Source organism: Watersipora subatra, chromosome 1 (genome assembly GCF_963576615.1).
Source record: "Watersipora subatra chromosome 1, tzWatSuba1.1, whole genome shotgun sequence".
Lineage (NCBI taxonomy): Eukaryota > Metazoa > Bryozoa > Gymnolaemata > Cheilostomatida > Watersiporidae > Watersipora > Watersipora subatra.
The window spans coordinates 30,068,239-30,088,572 of NC_088708.1; the positions used below are offsets into that span (position 1 = coordinate 30,068,239).

General features: G+C 34.0%; 1 long non-coding RNA gene across 1 annotated transcript; it reads right to left on the reverse strand.

Annotated features, from left to right (window-relative positions):
* Positions 1-7,004: 7,004 nt before the first annotated feature.
* LOC137385933 (uncharacterized) lies at positions 7,005-11,831 on the reverse strand. The gene is made up of 2 exons (XR_010977808.1): positions 11,776-11,831; positions 7,005-7,193 (listed from the first exon to the last, which is right to left on the reverse strand). It is a non-coding gene; the product is annotated as an uncharacterized lncRNA (long non-coding RNA).
* Positions 11,832-20,334: the final 8,503 nt, after the last annotated feature.

The following is a 20,334-nucleotide window of genomic DNA, read 5'->3' on the forward strand; positions in this document are numbered from 1 at the left end:
TATATTTTGTACATACTCACCAGGAAAGTCACAGGTTTAGTTGATTAGATGTTTTATATGTATCCATTACAAACATGTAAATTATTTCTCCAGTGGTATGTACAGAAGACATCCAACCCATCAGGACCTAGATTTGAGCTGATTGATGGTATTACAGTAAGAATTAGTGTCAACCCACCCATGTGCTGTTACCTCTCGGCGCTTCCATATACCGTATCTTCAGGTAAACAAACATTTCTGCCTGTGATGTTAAAAAGATTCAAAGAGTTATTAAAATGAGTAAAAATCCTCAAAAAACTACATACATAGCAAATATTTAAAGTATTGTAACATACTTTGCATCTTAGATGAGCATAGACAAAGAAGCAGCTTTTGATATTAGTCACCGATATTTCTTCTAAACCTGTTTTTTAAGTGTGTTTTTGACTTAATCATGTGACACATGCTGTCTCTTGCGGAGCACACAAAGGTAAAAAAATTCTGAAAGACGTGGTACCACCCCCTGCGGATGCTATTCCAGTAACCACAGATGACACATTTGTGATAAATATCATTCAGTATTAATTTTTTTAGACTGCTGGCTGTTCAAACATCTTTTTCAGTTTTAGCTGCAAGGTCTTTGAAGGCCTTCTCATATCCTTTACTGCAAAATACATTGGCAATGCTTTTACAAGCGTGTTTTGGAACAACTTTCCTTTACACAAAACCGTCGATGCTATGTTTGAGGACAGTAGTTTGACCTACCACGGGCTGATTTCAAAGATGGTTTAAAAGATGAAAGTGAAATACTACCTATTTGTATGGATAAGGAATTACAGAATATCCCTATATTAAAGAGAGAAATTGATTAAAGCATGATGAAGGTTTAATATCTTATATAAGTTAACAAGCAATATTGTTACAAGATTGATACATTAAAAAAAAAGCAAATGAATGAATGATATCATTTGACAATTTAAACCAGGGAATACAATACAGATAAAGAATCCCTTAGGTGTGCAGCTGATGAAAGATCATAACAACATAACACAGATATAACACAAATCAAAAGACAGACTTTATACTAGAAATGTTTTCTAGGTTCACACCGGAGATTTGTGTAAAACATTTTTACTCAATGTCCAACAGAAAAGCTCATAGCCCAGATGGCATATTTGTAAAAATGTTGAAAGCTATTTTCATTTAAATTAGCCATAAAATTACAGATATGTTCATCAGAATGCTCAAAGATACTGTACATTTAGAATATTTCCAGGCTGCTGGACACTAGCAAGTGTTTTTCCTATATTCAAACCAAGAACCTGCAAAAGATCCTAACAGCTGTAACCCTATATATGTATTACTAGCCAAATATTCGGCATTGCATGGGTAGTAAAACAGCTTCTAAACAGCGGCAGGTAGTGTAGTTGCCTGCCACTTGCCATTAGCCTGGCACATTGCCAATGGCTAATTTGAGTAAGCTAGTATTCGTATTGCTAAACCCATATATATATAGTAAACCCTTATTATATCTATAGTTTATTATATCTATGGTTTATTATATCTATAGTTTATTATATCTATGGTTAAATCTTACTAATCAGAACTATGAGAGCAAGATTTGGTGATTTTGCGTTTTAACACAAAGTCGCTATGCGTATTTCAACCTTGATAACAACTCATATTGCACAACGAATCCATAGCATGTAGCTCAATAGGTTAGTTTATAGCCTGGTGAATGAGAAGGTCTGAGATCAAACATTCTGCGATACGGATTCTTCATGGCTAGTTACTAATCGCTATTCCTGGACAGACGACGTAAAAACTTTGAAATTTATATGTATAGACTGATGTTATTAAAAATATTTGAGAAGCATTTAAATGAATGCTTCAAAGATTCTCTGCTAGACTTTACGCAGCTTCATCTTCTATTATCCTAACTTGAGTGCGAACATACACGCTGTGATGTAGTTCAGTCAATAACATCTCATTGTGCTCACAGGTGTGATGAAAATGATACTACTGCTTGGATATTTCTCAATTTCGAGAAAGCTTTCGACTGTGTCAGCTATCTATATATAATTCTCAAAGTTTGTGTGTGTCTGTCTAGCTATATCTATTAGAATCTTTGAATGCAAAACCCATATTGCCGAAGATTTAATCTTGGAGTCATTCCATTCACCAGTCCAACCTCTTACCATTTTGGCCACGCAAGCTTTTGTATTCATTGGCTTATATATGTCACTACGGGGGTAAATATACACTACCGCTCTCCGTTATGGCCGAGGTAATAGCGGTCTTATTAGTGCGCTTACTCAAATTAGCCATTGGCAATATGCTAGGCTAATGAAAACTGGCACTGTTTATAAGCTGAGCTTACAACTGTGGCACTGCTATCACTGTTTATAAGCTAGTTTTCAATAACCGGGCAACACAGAGAATTCCGCTTGTGATATACTAATGCTGAAGCAGATGATGATGAAAGTCATGAGATTTTTAGTCAAGTTTTTGGTTTTCTTTTTTTCAGACCAACAAAGAATTACAAATCTTATAAATGTTCAACTCAGTAGTTTGCCAATCTTGGTTAGAGTGCCATAAGAATCCTATTCTTGCTCCTGCACTTTCTCCTACACATAACTGATTTTCTTAAAAGGCTTTTGTTGAGTACCGTATGCGCATATACCTAGACATTGTTTTTGTTTAAAGCAACAACCACATCACCTTGCTGAAAAGAGAGGGTGATTCTGATATCAAGAACATCCTTTAGTCGTGTTTCACCAATCGCATGAAAATCAATATGCACAATTTATGCATTATTGTACATGTAGATTAGTCACATTCATATAGATACCGTATCATTCAATTTGTATGTACGAAATAACACACTGTCATGAACAGAATTAATAAAAGTTCTCAACTTCTTCATAATCGGTGATCTGACATGGTCCAAACATATTGATGAGGTTTGCAGCAAACTTTCATCAATAATGTTTCTTTGAAGCAATGCCAGATATTTCATAAACAGAAAGACAGCACTGTTGTTTATGTAGGCCTACTACCGATCACTTATTTCAGCTCACAACTCAATCACATCACAAAATTGTTGAACATACCGCCTTTTCCAAAGTTGACTTGGTTTCTGTTTGAATTTTTGTGGCAACTTTTAAAATCCTGCATGAACTATGCACAAAATAATTGTCTTTATCCTTTCATGCATATGAAAAACAACGTTTTCTATTCTGAAAGCACAACGTACTACATACATTTGCCACTGTATATTTTAGTTTATGAACTTTCTGTTACTACAACCTTCAATTTACTATCCCAATTCTTTCACTATACTGCTAGATTATCAACTTTTAAAACACTTTGGTTTAACTTCTTTATTTTGTTATCATCATAATTTTTTACTTTTACTCAACTTCAAAACTAACGAAAGCTTTTCTCAATTATCATCCCAAAAAGGGTGCGTAAGGTAAATTTGTGCTTAAAGAAACACCTGATTTAGAATTCCTTTTTCACAACTAAACCAAAAAGCAAACTTTCACGAGAAATAGGAAAAGCAAATAAATAATTAACAAAACAACTAAATACTATGGAACAGTTTTTTAGCTCAAATTTTCAAAATTATATAACAATTCTGTCTTGCAAGTTGAAATGCTACTGAAACAGAATAATTCGTCATACCAGTATAGAAACGTTTGACAGCTCCTTCCTCACTATACTTTCGTTCTCCTCTAATAGATTGTTCAGCATTTCTTTTCAGGTCATATGTATTAGTTGCTTATCAGAACACCATATTATCTTTACCTGTTCTTTCAGTTTGAATGCTCCTACGCCCATTCATCATATAATGTATATCGTCAATATGACATGTGTATGATGCGTGCCAGGCTTTTATCATGCATCATAGGAGCCTGACCTTTGCTTACTGATGTTTTAAGCCAGCTTGTGGCATTTTTGCAGTTTTCTGTGATCTTTTCAGCCATCTTTTCATCAATAGGGCACACCATGTCTAGTTTTTGCATCAGCTCTTAGTTCTTGTACTCGATTGTCACGCCTGGTCAGTGAGTGGTGGTTTCTGATCTGATCACAAAGTCCCAGCACAACTTTGCATCTTCATTTTCCAACACGGTGCCTTTTCCAATATTAACTGGTACCATTAATTGCCATAACCGAAAAGATTACTCTCTTTGGCCCAGAAAGTCATAAAAAACTTTTGCACATCATTGTGTCTTGTCACATACTCATACAGAGTTTGCATCATAGTAGTAATGACTAATGTCCTGGTGTTAAAAGCATTACTCTTTTAGAGAACTTTATGCACAGGCTACATAAGTTTCAGTTTTATTCCTAAAACTGGTTTGTTCAGAGCCTTCATTCTGCTTCCATTATACTCTTGTCTCAATCATCCAACCTTGCTTACTGATAGTCACTGTTACTCTCAAGTTATTCATATCAGAATAATCTCCTTGGCTCTATATTGAATTTCATCCACTTGTGTTTTCCTTCATCAAGGTATTTGTAAAATACACTTTGCCATTTTTTGTCTTGTACCCCTCTAATTTGATTATCACCCTATTCTTGAGTTCAAACTCCAACCTCTGCCAGACATCCTTCCACATTCCAATTAGTTTCTCATTTTCCAAGTAAACTTTATTTATTTAATAAGACAGCTGAGACTATTTCTACATTAAAATCTGGTCTTTGCTCGCAAAGTTGCCGCCATTTTTGCTGTTTTTTTAAATTTCGCATCTATGCAATTATTGTTATTACTGTAAAAGTTTTTCTTCACAGTCGTGTGGGGGTAGGTGACTGGTTTTAGTCCGTGTTGAGTCTGGATCTTAACAAATAGCCAAAGGATCCAACATATTCCTCAATTCCACTAAGAAAGGACCTTCCTCAATATGTGAGCTGTTCCTAAAATGTCTGTCTTCTGTGTAGTCTCAAAAGACATGTTTACTCCTACCTCGGCCAGGTATGCTATATGCCACATTGATACTGTTTCGAGTGCACCAATTACTGTTGGTATCACTTCGGTTTTCACCTTCCACAATCTGTTTATTTAGAGCCCAAGCTCTTTGTATTTAGCAATCTTCTCATCTTCTTTCTGTACTACCCTTGTGTCTTCAGGTATTGCTATGTCTATGACCTGACACTGTTTGATTTCCTTGTTTATTAGTATCAGGTCTGGTCTTCTAGCTTCAATAACCTTGTCTGTCTGCACATTGAAGTCCCTTAGCAGCTTCACTTTCTCATTCTCCAATACAGCTTCTGCACGGGGGTCGTACGATTTTTACGTGTGGGGCAACTCATGTTTCTTGCATATGCTCCAGTGCACTGCACTTGTCACTTTGTCATGCCGCCCTTTATATTCTGTCTGTGCCATCTTACTGCATTCACTGACTATGTGGGACACTGTTTCATCTTTCTGCTTGCACAATCTGCATTTCGGATCATTTGTTGACTTTTCTATCTTGGCCTTCTTATAGTTGGTTTTTAATGCTTGATCTTGGGCAGCAATGATCAGGCTTTCTGTCTCTCATTTGAGACATCCCCTCGTCATCCATTGCCATGTCTCCTTTGCTGCTTGATCCTCTGTCTTTGTTAGATGTTGTCCGTTCATTGGCTTATCATGCCAGTTTTGCTTTCATTCAGTTTTCTGATGGTTTCTATACTCTTGTCTTCCATCTTCACTGTTAGTATTTATGATCTTACCCGCTGTTTTTATAAATCCGACTGGGCTGCCTTCTGTGTAATTTTTCAGACCGTGACTTTCGTAATTCACAGTTTTCTCAGCACTCATTAATCCTCTCCCTCCTTCATCCCTTTCAACATATACTAGTAGTATAGTGAGAGCAGATCTACACATAATAGGCGGAGCTTAGGGAGCAGGAAGTGACATCACATCAGGATCTGTTTGATTGACAGTTGGGGGGCGGAGCTAGGCGGTGTTGAGTCATGGTGTGAGTCATGGCGATCTGTGTGATTCGTGGTGCGAGTGAGTAATGGTGTGAGTTGGTTGGTGACGTCGCGGTGGTGGTGTCGGTGGCCGAGTGGTGAGTCGGGCCGCGAGACGATTCGCGGTTGTATTTGGGATTATCGGATTTCGTTGGCGTCCGGTAGAGGTCGCTCTTCCGTGCCGTTTCGGGGATTGACGGAGAGCTCGGTGGCGACGGGTTGACGGACGGTGGCGGATGGATTTCGAGATCGTCGGAGCTTGTATGTATTTTCTTTTTTCCGATCCCGAATGAGAATGATGTGTCTGCGAACGAATATTCATTTTGATTGTAAACTTCATAAATTCTGAAATTATCCATCGCTGTTATGGTTCCACTACTTTTTTAAAGATAATGTATAAATTGATGAAGTATTATTAGTTAGTGTTGATTGTTACTGGAGCTTCTGAGGAGTCAACTTCCAATAGTATGAATATCGACATTATTTCTGAAAGAACTTCCCAATTGAATATGAAACAAAGAGAGTATAGAAGACCAACCAAGTCTAGATTGAACAGAACTACGTCATTACGAAGATCATCAAGAAAAAGTTCGGTAGTAAAGCGGTTATTCGAATCCAAGGAAAATTATATGGAAGGAGATGAGAAAATTACGTCACCTATTGCAACAGTTTTTAAAACCGAGGAAATGCAAGAACCATGGAAATGGATTGATCTAAAAGTTTTGGATATTCCAGCTTCGTTAGAAGTAATACAAGCAAATAAGTCTGAAGAAAATGACAATTGTGAGATTGCGTTGCAATTCTTCGTTGAACGTAAGGGAGAGCGTGTGGTATTATGTTCGATCATCGAACCTCAAAAGTATAACATTCCCTCATCATTTCAATGGTTGACACCAGCTCTCATGATATTGGATCGAAGTGAGATTTACATGAACTCTAAGTCTTCATCAGGATTAAAACTTTTCAGAATTGACGGAGCATGCAATCTGAAGGAATTCAGAGAGAAATTAAACAAAGATTATAAACTCTGTATATCAAGACAGTAATGAGTTAAGGAAATGATATTATGATTAAATTTTATATAGTTTATTTGATGATATATCATAGGGATTTAAACTTACTATCAATGGATATGTTATTGAATAAAAGTTTTGTATATAAAAATGCTAAAACATAATATAAAAAAGACTATTGAATTTCATTCAATCCCAATTTTCTTCTTCTTCTTTCATTGTCGAATGAGAATGAACTGTCTACAATCAAAACATACATTATTTTTAGTGAGATATAGTAAAAGTAAGACATACAATCAGATTAGATGTACATATACTTATTATCTGTACTTTAATAACACTCCTGATGATCTCTTACTACACTTTATAATAATTGTACATATACTTATTCTCTGTACTTTATTAACACTCCTGATGATCTCTGACAGCACTTTATAATAATTGTACATATACTTATTCTCTGTACTTTATTAACACTCTTGATGATCTTTTACAGCACTTTATAATAATTGTACATATACTTATTCTCTGTACTTTATTAATACTCCTGATGATCTCTTACAGCACTTTATAATAATTGTACACATACTTATTCTCAGTACTTTATTAACACTCCTGATGATCTTTTACAGCACTTTAGAATAATTGTACACATACTTATTCTCTGTACTTTATTAACACTCTTGATGATCTCTTACTACACTTTATAATAATTGTACACATACTTATTCTCTGTATTTTATTAACACTCTTGATGGACTTTTACTACACTTTATAATAATTGTACACATACTTATTCTCTGTACTTTTTTACCACACCTGATGATCTCTTACAGCACTTTATAATAATTGTACATATACTTATTCTCAGTACTTTATTAACACTCTTGATGATCTCTTACAGCACTTTATAATAATTGTACATATACTTATTCTCAGTACTTTATTAACACTCTTGATGATCTCTTACAGCACTTTATAATAATTGTACACATACTTATTCTCAGTACTTTATTAACACTCCTGATGATCTCTTACAGTACTTTATAATAATTGTACATATACTTATTCTCTGTACTTTATTAACACTCTTGATGATCTCTTACAGCACTTTATAATAATTGTACACATACTTATTCTCAGTACTTTATTAACACTCTTGATGATCTCTTACACCACTTTATAATAATTGTACACATACTTATTCTCAGTACTTTATTAACACTCTTGATGATCTTTTACAGCACTTTATAATAATTGTACACATACTTATTCTCTGTATTTTATTAACACTCTTGATGGTCTTTTACTACACTTTATAATAATTGTACATATACTTATTCTCTGTACTTTTTTACCACACCTGATGATCTCTTACAGCACTTTATAATAATTGTACATATACTTATTCTCAGTACTTTATTAACACTCTTGATGATCTCTTACAGCACTTTATAATAATTGTACATATACTTATTCTCAGTACTTTATTAACACTCTTGATGATCTCTTACAGCACTTTATAATAATTGTACATATACTTATTCTCAGTACTTTATTAACACTCTTGATGATCTCTTACAGCACTTTATAATAATTGTACACATACTTATTCTCTGTACTTTATTAACACTCCTGATGATCTCTTACAGCACTTTATAATAATTGTACATATACTTATTCTCTGTACTTTATTAACACTCTTGATGATCTCTTAATACACTTTATAATAATTGTACATATACTTAATATCTGTACTTTATTAACACTCTTGATGAACTCTTACAGAACTTTATAATAATTGTACATATACTTATTATCTGTACTTTAATAACACTCCTGATGATCTCTTACTACACTTTATAATAATTGTACATATACTTATTCTCTGTACTTTATTAACAATCCTGATGATCTCTGACAGCACTTTATAATAATTGTACATATACTTATTCTCTGTACTTTATTAACACTCTTGATGATCTCTTACAGCACTTTATAATAATTGTACATATACTTATTCTCTGTACTTTATTAATACTCCTGATGTTCTCTTACAGCACTTTATAATAATTGTACACATACTTATTCTCAGTACTTTATTAACACTCCTGATGATCTTTTACAGCACTTTAGAATAATTGTACACATACTTATTCTCTGTACTTTATTAACACTCTTGATGATCTCTTACTACACTTTATAATAATTGTACACATACTTATTCTCTGTATTTTATTAACACTCTTGATGGTCTTTTACTACACTTTATAATAATTGTACACATACTTATTCTCTGTACTTTTTACCACACCTGATGATCTCTTACAGCACTTTATAATAATTGTACATATACTTATTCTCAGTACTTTATTAACACTCTTGATGATCTCTTACAGCACTTTATAATAATTGCAAAACTAGGATTGTGCTAGGCCATGTTGATATACAAGTGAGCAATGATTATAAATGTATATATATTAATAAAATGTGAGTAAGATAAAAGCTAGGGTTGTGCTAGTCCATGTTAATGTACAAGTGAACAGTGATTATAAATGTATATATAATAATAAAATGTGAGTAAGATAAAAGCTACTCAAGATAGAATAAACAAAGCTAGGATTGTGCTAGTCCGTGTTAATATACAAGTGAGCAGTGATTATAAATGTATATATAATAATAAAATGTGAGTAAGATAAAAGTTACTGAAGATACAATAAACAGAGCTAGGATTGTGCTAGTCTATGTTAATATACAAGTGAGCAGCGAATATAAATGAATATATAATAATAAAACGTGAGTAAGATAAAAGATACTGAAGATACAATAAACAAAGCTAGGATTGTGCTAGACCCTGTTGATGTACAAGTGAGCAATGATTATAAATGTATATATAATAAAATGTGAGTAAGATAAAAGCTACTGAAGATACAATAAACAAAGTTAGGATTGTGCTAGGCCATGTTAATATACAAGTGAGCAGTGATTATAAATGTATATATAATAATAAAATGTGAGTAAGATAAAATCTACTAAAGATACAATAAGCAAAACTAGGATTGTGCTAGGCCATGCTGATATACAAGTGAGCAATGATTATAAATGTATATATAATAATAAAATGTGAGTAAGATAAAAGTTACTGAAGACACAATAAACAGAGCTAGGATTGAGCTAGTCTATGTTAATATACAAGTGAGCAGCGAATATAAATGAATATATAATAATAAAACGTGAGTAAGATAAAAGCTACTGAAGATACAATAAACAAAGCTAGGATTGTGCTAAACCATGTTGATGTACAAGTGAGCAATGATTATAAATGTATATATAATAATAAAATGTGAGTGAGATAAAAGCTACTGAAGATACAATAAACAAAGCTAGGATTGTGCTAGTCCATGTTGATATACAAGTGAGCAGTGATTATAAATGTATATATAATATTAAAATGTGAGTAAGATAAAAACTACTAAAGATACAATAAGCAAAACTAGGATTGTGCTAGGCCATGTTGATATACAAGTGAGCAATGATTATAAATGTATATATAATAATAAAATGTGAGTAAGATAAAAGCTAGGGTTGTGCTAGTCCATGTTAATGTACAAGTGAGCAGTGATTATAAATGTATATATAATAATAAAATGTGAGTAAGACAAAAGCTACTCAAGATAGAATAAACAAAGCTAGGATTGTGCTAGTCCGTGTTAATATACAAGTGAGCAGTGATTATAAATGTATATATAATAATAAAATGTGAGTAAGATAAAAGTTACTGAAGATACAATAAACAGAGCTAGGATTGTGCTAGTCTATGTTAATATACAAGTGAGCAGCGAATATAAATGAATATATAATAATAAAACGTGAGTAAGATAAAAGATACTGAAGATACAATAAACAAAGCTAGGATTGTGCTAGACCCTGTTGATGTACAAGTGAGCAATGATTATAAATGTATATATAATAAAATGTGAGTAAGATAAAAGCTACTGAAGATACAATAAACAAAGTTAGGATTGTGCTAGGCCATGTTAATATACAAGTGAGCAGTGATTATAAATGTATATATAATAATAAAATGTGAGTAAGATAAAATCTACTAAAGATACAATAAGCAAAACTAGGATTGTGCTAGGCCATGCTGATATACAAGTGAGCAATGATTATAAATGTATATATAATAATAAAATGTGAGTAAGATAAAAGCTACTGAAGATACAATCAAAGCTAGGATTGTACTAGTCTATAGAACAATTTTTATCGAATGAAGGAATATATATTTTTAACACACACTATTCTTATCAACCAGGAGAACACTGGATAGGAGTTATTCGAACAAAATCCGAAATTAATTATTTCGATTCAACAGGACGAGATCCTTCAACATATCCAGATGTCGCTCAAATCTTAAAACTTTCTGGAATAAAGTTAATTAAATGGAATGATGTTCTACTCCAAGGTTTTCTTTCAACAACATGTGGAGATTACTGTCTTCTCTTTGCAATATTTTGGAGCAGAGGATGTTCAATAGAAGATTTTCTAACAGTTATGCTAAAAATTTCTGAAAAAGATACACGAGATCATGTAGTTCGAAAAACTATACTAGATAGATATGATTGGAATGGAAAAATTAGTAAAAGTCTTAATAACGAAGAAAATGAAGGTATTGACAATGTACATATTCAAGGAACTTCCCAAATTGTTAAATTACTAGAAGAACTGACATAAAATTTTTTTCTATATTTTACAATTGAATATACATATATACTTTATATCGAAATAAACTTGGTAAAAAATACAACCGAATGTTATTTACCTTTTTTGTTGAATATGTGTGTAGTTAATGCTGTAGAACGTATATTATGAATAACGAACAATAGTACATGTGAATAAGGAATACAATACAAGAGCATTAGAAAAACGTGTAACGCATCCTCGAGGATAAAAACAGAACTGCGTGCGCATGCACTAACCGGAAACGGCAAAGCCAATGATTCAATAACGTAACATTTTTTATATAAGTTTTATATATTGATATACTCACGCTGAGTTGGAGTTATCCTCAAAATAATCCACATATTAATCCATGTCTGCCTCTTTACTAGTTCATCATCTTCATCTATTTACTGGTCGAGAGGCTGTTATGGAATGGTTAAGCCAAACCAAACAGGAGAATTCCATAGGTAAACCTAGGAAAACAATCAAGTCGAATGCCAAGGCGCTTGTCCACACAACAGCCCCTGAAAACAGCGACACTCAACGAACTTAATCGCGAGTAGCCGGCTAACAGAATTCTAGCTGAAGCATACAAGCCTTATGGTATCAACACTCGATCGACCCAAATTCTCAAATATAAGTAGGTATCAAGAGATGGTTAATGAGGCAGAATATTCCATCAGATTATGCAACGCTTATATAGTGAATTGAAGAATGATGGGTGTGTCCAAAGGAATTAATGAAGCGAAAATAGTAAACAGATTTTCGCGAAAGTGAATTTCGCGAAATTACACATTATATATATTATATAGTCAACTTTCGCGAAAGTGAATTTCGCGAAAGTGAATTTCGCGAATATGGATTTCGCGAAATTGGATTTCGCGAAATTACACATATATATTATATAGTCAACTTTCGCGAAATTGAATTTCGCGAAAGTGAATTTCGCGAAATTGGATTTCGCGAAATTTCACATATATATTATATAGTCAACTTTCGCGAAATTGAATTTCGCGAAAGTGAATTTCGCGAAATTGGATTTCGCGAAATTGGATTTCGCGAAATTACACATATATATTATATAGTCAACTTTCGCGAAATTGAATTTCGCGAAAGTGAATTTCGCGAAAACTGTTTATATATATCATTAGATCACAAAATTATTGAACCGCGATAACACTTCTACTTGTTATAAAACCTTCGAGCGAATATGCCTTTTCAATTCAGTTCATAATTTCACAATGAGTACCAGAGACAACAGAAAAAGGAAATTTCAAGAACGATTACATTGTGTAGATAAATGTGTGAAGCGATGGGGTTACTGCTCTCATGGAATGGAAATAAGCGTTCGGAAGCGAAAAGCTTGTCGATTTCTCTTACGTGAAAAGTTCTATCAAGATCTCAACGAAAGATTACGGTTTACAGTAAGTACTACAAATTCAATCTAGATGTTATGTAGGAATGATACAATGAATCTTCTCTTCTGAGTAGTAACTATGTGTTCTAGGCTGATTGTATTCATTGCAATTGCAAACTCCAATATCTTAGCAAAGTGTATGTTATATCCCTACTCAGATTAAAACAGATTATTTTAACTGAATATCCTCCTCTGTCTGTGTGTCCTAGTCTGACTATGTGATGTAACATATTTGTTTTTCTTATTGTCTGTATGTCCTACTCTAGCTGATTGCATATCCTATTCTGTCTGCATTACATCTTGCATATCATTCTATGATTCGATGACTAATGCAATTGAAATTTACAATTTAAGTTGGAGTCCATTGTGAATGTAGAGTCTACTATCTCAGCAAGGATATAGTAAACCATCCTGACTGTAATCATTGCAATTGCAGGCTCCCGTATCTCAACAGGAAGATTCCATTCAGAAAAAGGATGGATCTTCTTCTTCTTCAGTAAGTATTACATTATATTTGATTTTTAGTTTGAATGAATGATCTAATCTGATTGTATGTCTTACTTTTACTATATCTCACTAAAAATAATGTATGTTTTGATTGTAGACAGTTCATTCTCATTCGACAATGAAAGAAGAAGAAGAAAATTGGGATTGAATGAAATTCAATAGTCTTTTTTATATTATGTTTTAACATTTTTATATACAAAACTTTTATTCAATAACATATCCATTGATAGTAAGTTTAAATCCCTATGATATATCATCAAATAAACTATATAAAATTTAATCATAATATCATTTCCTTAACTCATTACTGTCTTGATATACAGAGTTTATAATCTTTGTTTTAATTTCTCTCTGAATTCCTTCAGATTGCATGCTCCGTCAATTCTGAAAAGTTTTAATCCTGATGAAGACTTAGAGGCGATAGATAATTTCAGAATTTATGAAGTTTACAATCAAAATGAATATTCGTTCGCAGACACATCATTCTCATTCGGGATCGGAAAAAAGAAAATACATACAAGCTCCGACGATCTCGAAATCCATCCGCCACCGTCCGTCAACCCGTCGCCACCGAGCTCTCCGTCAATCCCCGAAACGGCACGGAAGAGCGACCTCTACCGGACGCCAACGAAATCCGATAATCCCAAATACAACCGCGAATCGTCTCGCGGCCCGACTCACCACTCGGCCACCGACACCACCACCGCGACGTCACCAACCAACTCACACCATTACTCACTCGCACCACGAATCACACAGATCGCCATGACTCACACCATGACTCAACACCGCCTAGCTCTGCCCCCCAACTGTCAATCAAACAGATCCTGATGTGATGTCACTTCCTGCTCCCTAAGCTCCGCCTATTATGTGTAGATCTGCTCTCACTATACTACTTATACTCCATCTACATCAGATCTTGGATGATTTTTAGATTATTTTTATTAATATTAGTATTATTGTTATCATTATTACAATAATTATAATTACTATGATTAATATAACCATTATTATAACTATCATTATTACTATTATAATAATAATGATAATTATTATTATTGGTAGTTAGCACAGCATGATGTTGATATGGTATTGGTATTTTTGGAACTTGGGTCAGAACAGCTACCCTGGGAGAACCCAAACCTTCCTTAGTATCCTAGCTGATTCCAGCAGCGCAGCAAATTTCACTTTTGAGATTTCTTTCTTGTCAACATTTGGTTTGATTAGCTCTTCTTCTTTGGGTTCTTTACTGCACGTAATGTACCAACCACTATAGGGACAGCTGTCACAGATGTCTGCAAGACCTTTTTCAACTCTTAACAAATCCTGATAGCCCTCCATCTGTTCCAGTTCATTGTCTTTTACTCTCTCATCTCCTGATAGAGCCACATCAATCAGCCATGGATGGTCTAGCTCTTTATCTTCAGTACCGTATTTGGTCTTCTAGCATAAATCACATGGTTTGTTTGAATGCTCATATCCCATATTATTTTCGTTTTCACATTACCTGGTGGTCGTACAACTTTTTAGATGTTTTGAATCCACAGTCTAGAATGTCTAGATAGATTCCAATGCACTATTCTTGTCACTATGTGCCTTTTTTGTATACCGTTGCTGCTATCTTGCTGCATTCACCTAAAATATGGAATGGGGTATCTTCCCTCCACATTTTATATATTCCACATTTATATATCCCACATTTCACATATTACTATTATTGTAATTATTACTGTTACTATTATTAATCTTATTATTAATGTTATTATTTTTGTTATTATTAATATTATTATTAATATTATAATTGTTATTATTGTAATTGTCATTATTATTACTATAGAAACTGTTTTCAAAACAAAGGGATTGGTAACAAGTGAGCTCTTGTCTTAGCTTAACATCAAAGGTTTATCACTTTAATGAATTTTTGCTGAATAATATTCTTTACAATCTGAGCAGTTCCTAGTAGGGCTGTTTTCTAAATTGTTTCAAAAAACTTTTGAGCACTGGCCTCAGCGCGATATAAGATAAGCTAGCTGGATATTATCCTAAGCACTCCATTCCCTGTAGGTATCACATCTGGTTAGATATTCCACAGCTTTCAAAGCTCAAATCGCAGTTCTTTATATTTTTCTTCCTTTTCCTCTTCTTTTCTCTCTACCCGACGTAGCCTGGGATTCCTTTATCAATAATTTTATTCTCTGTTGCTTCTTTGTTGCTAAGTACTAAATCTGGTCTCCTGGCCTTAATTATTTTATCAGTCTGAATGTGGAAGTCCAATGACAGCTTCACTTTGTCATTCTAAGGCACTGGCTCCACCCATTGGTCATACCATTTCTCTGTGTGTGGTTAGTTATGCTTCATGCTGATACTCCAGTGAACTGCTGCAACGAGTTTATTATGTCGGTGTTTGTATTCTATTAAGGATATCTTTGAGCATTCGCTTACAAGATGACTGACTGTTTCATCCTTTGTCTTATACATTCTACATTTAGCGTCATTTGGGCTTTTCTCAATCCTTGCTTTTCTGTTATTGGTTTGAAATGCTAGGGCATGTGTTGTCATTATTGGCCTGTCTGTTTCTGGGTTTAGCTTCCTTTTGTCATCCTCTCCCACATTTCTGTTGCTGCTTGCTATAGAACATTTTAATATATATAAAAATGAATCTTGTTCTATACTATCATTTAAACGTTTTTGTTAGCAAGTGATGAGCTGAACTAGTTGAAAATTATACTGTTTCAGTGACAAAAGAGATATCAGACTTTAATGCATGGAACTATGCGATGGAGTTGAGCCAAATAAATGCTATTACCTGCAAGCAACTAGGAAATGCTGTTAATAATCTAACCATAACATACAGCGACATGATGCAAAGCAGTTTAAATTTTCCGTTCTGCAGCGGTGAGTAAAGATCTTGCTGGTTTATTTGTATCATACAAGTATTGTTCAATTATGATAAGTCGAAAACGACAAAATACTTACTCTACTGACAATTGAACTTTCCTGAACTACTTAAACACATTTGAATAAACAATATTGTTTAATTAAAAAATACCTTTTAAAGCAGATCATGCTCTGCGCATGTCTGTGAGTTATCAATTAGGACAGAATAGCTTCTTTGAATATTGTAGTAGTACGACTCTATGGTAGTATTATGACTGTATGGTAGTAGTATGACTGTATGGTAGTAATATGACTGTATGGTAGTAGTATTGCTGTATGATAGTAGTATTGCTGTATGGTGGTAATATGACTGTATGGTAGTAGTATGACTGTATGGTAGTAGTATGACTGTATGGTAGTAGTATGACTGTATGGTAGTAGTATTGCTGTATGATAGTAGTATTGCTGTATGGTAGTAATATGACTGTATGGTAGTAATATTGCTGTATGGTAGTAATATGACTGTATGGCAGTAGTATGCCTATATGGTAGTAATATGACTGTATGGCTGTACTATGACTATGTAGTAATAGTGTGACTGTCTGGCAGTAGTATGGCTGTATGATTGCTTTATGGCTGCATAGCGATAGTAATATAAAAATGGGGTTAAAGCTTTGATGCATGTTAAAAATATGCCAAAATGATAGTTATTTGATCATTGGATAAAGTGTAGTAGAATTTACAGTATCATGAACGCTATATGGCAAAGTTTTCATCAAATGTTTGTCGTTTGTGGTCTCTGTTACTTTGTCTGTATACCATATACTGCTGGCCCACAAACATAAAATCAGTGATGTAGTGAATCAGTGAATCTAGTGTTGGCCAACTTTTACAAAATGTTTCAGTGAATTGCAGCCAGGAAGGCTGAAAGACACAATAAAGTCTACTAACTATACTTCCTATTAAAAATTAAAAACTAAAACAACTTTACATCATTTGCATGGTCATTTATTCGTTGCAACTCAACTATACATTTTGTAAGTTCAAAACTTTTTCATTCACGTTTAATCTATTATATCAGTAATACAATCTTAAGATTTGTCAATGGCCTGTTGATTTTTTCTGAGCATAAGTTACATCTATTCTCTGACCCTTAATTAACTTAACTACATGTATTTAAATCAGTTTCATTAAATGTCGGTAAATTGGATTGTAGTTAGCAAAACAGTTGTAAAGTGTGGAAAGTAGCTTTGTAGCAAACCTATTTTTTGAGTTGCAGTCACAATACAGTGAAGTTGGTGCTTTTTTGACAGATGAATGGGATTTTGAAATAAGTCTGAATCTCACAGATGTGAAGTTTCGACCTCGAAGTGTTACTTATATACATCTGACACCTACTATTTGTAGGCGATGTAATACAGCTATTATGGAGTTAATTATAAACCGTAAGTAACAAGTTACCCAATGAGTTAGTTTTGTGGATTGTAGATGGTAACTATCCAGCATCACTTTAAGCTCTGAGACACAATTAAGTAATGTAAGAACAACTTTAGACTATTTATATGGCTTGATAATGACTAGTGAAACTGTCAGTAACTACTAAGATATTATAGCACATGGCACACGAAAAGAGCTGAGTTTCTGTAAATTAAAACTAGTATATGGTCTCCTCGGTAAGTGTCATGGTCCTACTGGTATTTTCAGCAAATATCAATGGGTTAATTCATTGACTTATCATTAATTCTGAGGGTTCAATTTTTTGCAATTTGGCACAAACACCATGACCGGTGAACAACCATAATATGTTTAAAAAATAGCTACAAACCTTATATATTTTTGGTATAAATAAATTTAGATTGTCCATGAAGCAATTTAGACAATTAGGCCAAGTATTCAATTAGTATTGGCAAAAGAAGTGGATAACGAAATTGTTGCAAATGCTTTTTAAATATTTATGAACACTCTCAAAATTTTGTGACAACTTGCCTAATTGTAGTTTCAACGCAGGATAAATATTTATAAACCTATGAAATATTAAAAAAATGTATTGCTTGATAACTGCTTGTCTCCGATATAAATAATGTGATATTTTTCAAAAATCAATTGTTCGAAACCGTTCGTTTTTAAAAAAAAGACTTACATTTTTGTATGGTGCTTCATGTCTAATGTTGTTACGTCTTTTAGTTTTAACTTGAAACTTTTTTTTCTAGGAACACTGTTTTTAATTTTAGAAAGTTTCATATTTTGAATGATACAGCTTTATTTGTTAGTAAATTTTAAGTTGTTTCAGAGGTTGATTTATAGGTTTTGTTATACTAGCCAAATGCTAGACATTGCACAAAAATTAAAAAACAGTTTATAAACAATAGTCATTATTACAGTTGCCTGCAACTTGCCATTAGCCTGGCATATTGCCATTGACCAATTTGAGTAAGCTACTATCCGTATGGCTTAACTTACTAATAAGAGCCGTGAAAGCAAGCATTAGAGTGCTAGAGTGCTGTACGCTGCGTAGAGTCCTGTGCGTATTTGAACCGAGACAGCGACTCATATCACCTATTGAATATATTAAATCTCGTGTAGCTTAAATGCTTAGGTTATTGCTTAGTGAATAGGAAACTACAGGATCAAATCCAGCATGAAGTGGATCTTTCATTCTTAGATTTTAGTAGCTATAACTAGACAGACTGAATGACGACAGACTATCAGATCTATTTTCTGGTGTGTACTATATTTATATTGTTATATCATCACTCACCACATCTTCACAAAGTAAAAAACAAAAAGAACAAAGATTCTCAGTACACCCTTATATATGTATGCATACGACCATCAATAAGCTGAGAAAACTACATAATTCTATGGGCCTGTTTAAAAAGGTTTGCCTCTTCAAGCCGAACTGTTGACCTTTCCCAAGTTCCTAAAACATTGTCAGTTGTACTAAAGACTCCTGCATACGCAAGTTGCCTTCTTTTTTTAGAATTGTTCAGATTGGTTTATTGACACAAAACACACACTAATAAGCACATAAGATGAATATAAAGCAAAAAAAGTGAACGCACCTGCTTTAATTCGTTGAGCCTTCAAACCGTTTTTACCCAAAACCTTCACAGGCAGTATTTCACTGGCCCTTTTAGTCTTGCTTGTCCGGAGGGCCTGTTTGTGAGGGCATTTAGGTCTAAACCAAAGAACTTTACTGAGACGTTTTTTCACCAGCGAAAATGACATTGCTAAAGCTCAGTCCTGTAGGCATAGCCTCCATTGTACTCTCACTAGTGAAAAAGCTTACCTCACTCACACTAGATTGAGAGCCCATTCAAACTAAAGCTGCAACTAGTTCACCACTGCTACTAGTAGCAGTGGTGAACTGGTTCTTAACACTGCTACTAGTAGCAGATAACTCCTTGACCTCAACCTCCCCAAATTAGTCGGCCTTTTGACCAAAGTTCAGATCATGGGTGTCCTTGGCCTTATCAGCGTTTTCACTGACGCCATCCCAGCTAAAGTGTAGAATTTAGTTTTTGCCAGTGTCGCCATTTGCAGGAGCTTTTGTGACCACAGCTGCCTCATTGACACTTCCGCTGGTCTCATCATCATCACTGCTAGGAGTAGCGTAGGAAGGCTGTACAGTGGTCATCACCTTAGCAAGGTGCTCAAGAGCTTTGTATACCTGCCTGTCCTTTTCAACCTATCGGGAGAAATTGTCCTTTTCCTCCCAAAGGGTGGCCAGAGTTCTCTCACAAGCTGCTACGGCTGCCTCCTGTCAATGACCTCTTTTTTTCGATGACTTCTTTCTACAACATAAAGTCAGACTCCTTACTACTGATTAATGACTTCACCTTACCAGCGACTGACCAC